Source organism: Dendroctonus ponderosae, unplaced genomic scaffold, assembly GCF_020466585.1.
Source record: "Dendroctonus ponderosae isolate FM_Combo_2020 unplaced genomic scaffold, Dpon_F_20191213v2 Dpon_F_20191213_8, whole genome shotgun sequence".
Classification (NCBI taxonomy): Eukaryota; Metazoa; Arthropoda; class Insecta; order Coleoptera; family Curculionidae; genus Dendroctonus; species Dendroctonus ponderosae.
The window spans coordinates 12,176,242-12,179,669 of NW_026019016.1; the positions used below are offsets into that span (position 1 = coordinate 12,176,242).

General features: G+C 33.5%; 2 long non-coding RNA genes across 2 annotated transcripts; one reads left to right on the forward strand and one right to left on the reverse strand.

The window, feature by feature from the left end:
• Positions 1 to 371: 371 nt before the first annotated feature.
• On the reverse strand, positions 372 to 982 carry LOC125505309. The gene is made up of 2 exons (XR_007282062.1): positions 777 to 982; positions 372 to 567 (listed from the first exon to the last, which is right to left on the reverse strand). It is a non-coding gene; the product is annotated as an uncharacterized LOC125505309 (long non-coding RNA).
• On the forward strand, positions 791 to 3,048 carry LOC109536097. Its single transcript, XR_007282061.1, has 4 exons — positions 791 to 1,048; positions 1,732 to 1,993; positions 2,151 to 2,816; positions 2,877 to 3,048. It is a non-coding gene; the product is annotated as an uncharacterized LOC109536097 (long non-coding RNA).
• Positions 3,049 to 3,428: the final 380 nt, after the last annotated feature.

A 3,428-nucleotide genomic window follows, 5' to 3' on the forward strand; every position in this document is an offset into this window, starting at 1 on the left:
TCGTAATTTTTCTTTTTGAATGCTTAAGTATTCCAATATGCTACCAATTAAACATGGAACCATTTCAAAATAATGCTTAATAACAAAGTTGAAATTTGATCTCCAACTGTCAAAATCTTCTAGAAATTTTTTTCGCGTTTTAGCGTGCTGTGTTGCCAGAGTGTCATTTGAGAAATCGGGTTGAGCTTTGTGTTTGAGTTGTTCATGCAATGAAATGATTGTATCATACAATGAATTCGTTGTATCATGGGATTAATGCGTTTAAGCCTGTTTGGAAATTTTGTAGACAAAACTGAGCATTTTGCGATTGGTAGTTGGAAAGTTTACTCTAGTTCTTTAAGTGTCGGTTCAGAAATATAAAAAATGCGGTGTGCAGTAATTTCATTTGTATTAAAATTTACATATCATCCGCGGCACCACAAACCGCATATTCCGTCGTAAATAATAGGAAATTAACATTGGGTCATTGTTTGGACTTCCGTCTCTTGAATCGTAATGTACTATTTCTGCAAGGATACATTTTCAGCTAACGCTATACTTTATTGCACAACTGGCAACTGTGCTAATCTACAAAATAAATACATTTTTGTTACTTTTAATTTTCAAGTCTAAAATCTGCTGCAAAGCATCTTGTAATTATAAGGAAGATTTATAAAAAAATAACTAAATGTGACAAAGACTAAATAAGCCATATTTAATCACATTTAGCAGACAGGAAGAAAGCACGCCCGGCAGTGATTTCCACTGACGTCACCCAAATCGACGCAAGATCCTACCTTGTATTCATTTTATCCTGGTGCAAAGCTGTCTGTAGTTAGGGTTAACCTTAATCCAAAGTTATCCCTAGCTAAGAATAAGTTTTAAGGAAGACTGGTGCACAGAACATACCCCATAGAAGGGATATTTTGTGGACTGGTGCAAATGGCCGTCAAGGAAAGTCTTCTGTAAGGTTAGAATAAACAAAACTGCAAATTCGGAGGGACTCGAACGACAGGAGCACCCGTCTGCTATATTTAGCAAGTGCCAGGTGGTTCCCCAGAATTTAAGGGTAAGTCCCTATTTATAAACCATACTCCAGCCACAGAACATACCCCCCCCCCGGGGGGGATATTTTGTGTCCAGCGCAGGGTGACCAGAGAGAAAAGTGCGGCTAATTGTAGCCCCCTTCGAATACATTGTTGCCAGATTTCAGCTTGATTTGAAGCGTTATTATAGGAAGAAAGAGAGAGAGAGAGAGAGAAAATGAGGAAGATCTTCTTATTTATTTAACAAGTTATTTAAAATATCGATAAAATAAATGATTTCCGATTTAAAACGTCTACCAAAAATCCGTTTAAGATTTAGTGTTGAAAAATAAAAAAAAATAATTAAAATAATAATAATCATTTCTTGGTTTCTTCTTTTATGATAATTTGTTTCCCTAACTAATATATCTGCGTTGTTAAATTCAAAATTATGCAACATTTGGTGTGCATGTTGTGTTAATGATGTTTTATTTTCACTAGTATTTCTCAGACCGTATTTATGTTCGTACATTTTCTTTTTTAAATATTGAAAAATGCCGAAACGTAATGAAATAAACGATATTCAAAAAATTTTTGCTTCACACTTTGAGTGAGACCCAGGAAAGATAAGAATATCAAGTGCACGCAGTCACGAAAATAAATCAGAATTTAGCATTAAGTTTTTTAAAATGCAATTGACAAGAAATTTAAAATGTTTTTGTTTTAGATGCCAGGTGGAGTTGTTTGTAGTGTGTTTATGTGCAAAAATAATTCAAAAAAAGCAAAGGAGAATGCAGAGAAACTATCTTTTTTTTCTTTTCCAAAGGATCTCAAGGTTCAAAAAGAATGGATACGAAAATGTTATCGCAAAGATATGTCGCATGTTGCAAATAAAAGAATTTGTAGCAAACATTTTAAACCAGACGACTTTGAAGATGCGCTGCAGGCTACAATAATGAATACACATCCAAAACGCCTAAAAAAATGTGGTACGAATTTTTAGTTGCTTGAGTTTTATTATTATCATTTTTTTGTTGCGTTCTTTAGTTGCCTACTATAGTGCGATACTACAGTAGGTACCTAGTTTTTGATATGCGATACTTACGAGGATACCTGCCTTGCAATTATCAATTTACATTTTTTTAGCTGTTCCTTCATTATACTTGTCGAATGCTCTAGATCTAGAAAAGCACAACAATGAAAGTGAAAGGGTGAAGAAAAGGATACGCAAAGAAAAGAAAGCTATTGTAGAAAAATTAATTACTAGGAATGTCACTAAACTACAAGAGAAAACACTTAGCAATGAAACAGAATATGAGACATTAAAAAAGAAAATTGAAGATTTGGAGAATGAAAACCTGTGTTTAAAGGAGAGAATATATCACTTCGAAAATGAACAAAAATAGCTGCAACAGCATATTTGCCAATTAGAACAACAAAAAAAACATAACTTTGTAGACAGATCCAAATCTACAATTGCGGCTTATGCCAGAAACAAGCTCTTCCAAGTAGTTTTTTTTTGTAAAATTGGGTTCTACAACAGTCGCATAACGTTCTACTCGGTATAAATGGATATAATGGAAATGAGCCTCATATACTACAGATAAAGTTGTTCCTTCATTCTATTGGCCAATGAGTGACAGCGTCCCACATTTTCTTCACATATAATCAACTTAATCACGCAATTTGAAGAAAATTTATTTTACTACCATGGCTGGAAATAAATATGGCTTTATTTGATTCGGATGAAGACGATATCTTTGATAACATAGTGGCAGTACTACAGCGGAGACCTAAAGTTTCTAAAAATCAGTAAGTAACTTCTAATCTATATTTTTAGTGAATAATATTGGTAAAACTATTTTGTTTTAGTCCCAATTACTTGACATAATTGATAAAAAAGATGTAAACCCACCAATTGAATTCAATTTGGAAAATGTGGCAAATGTATTACCGCCTCGAAATGATACATTTATCTATGCTAATAATAGAATTGCACATTTACTAGGTAATTAATTGGAAAATAAAGATCAAACGTGATCTATCATATTGTTTTATTTTGAATCTGCGATTCTAAAACTCTCACTTTTAAGAATGAGTCACTTCTATCATCAGTTTCATTTTCAGTTCATGCATTTCTGTTTTCCTCTCGTGCTTATGTAGTGCTTCTTACTCCAGCAATTTTTCCTGGAAATCTCTTGATTTTCATAAATTAAGCTTCCCAGTTTCTCGGTTGTTCTCCTTTCCTTCGTTTTTCTAAAACTAGCTTTAAATTCAGGGGGGGTTATGTAGAAAAAATACAGTCTTCTGTTGTCTGTGAAATTAGAAAAATGATCGTCGTTTTGTGCAAGAGTGGCGCAAGATTATTGCAAAATTTCATGTTTTCCGTCCCGTTTTGCATGTTTCTCGGAAGCAAAATGAGCA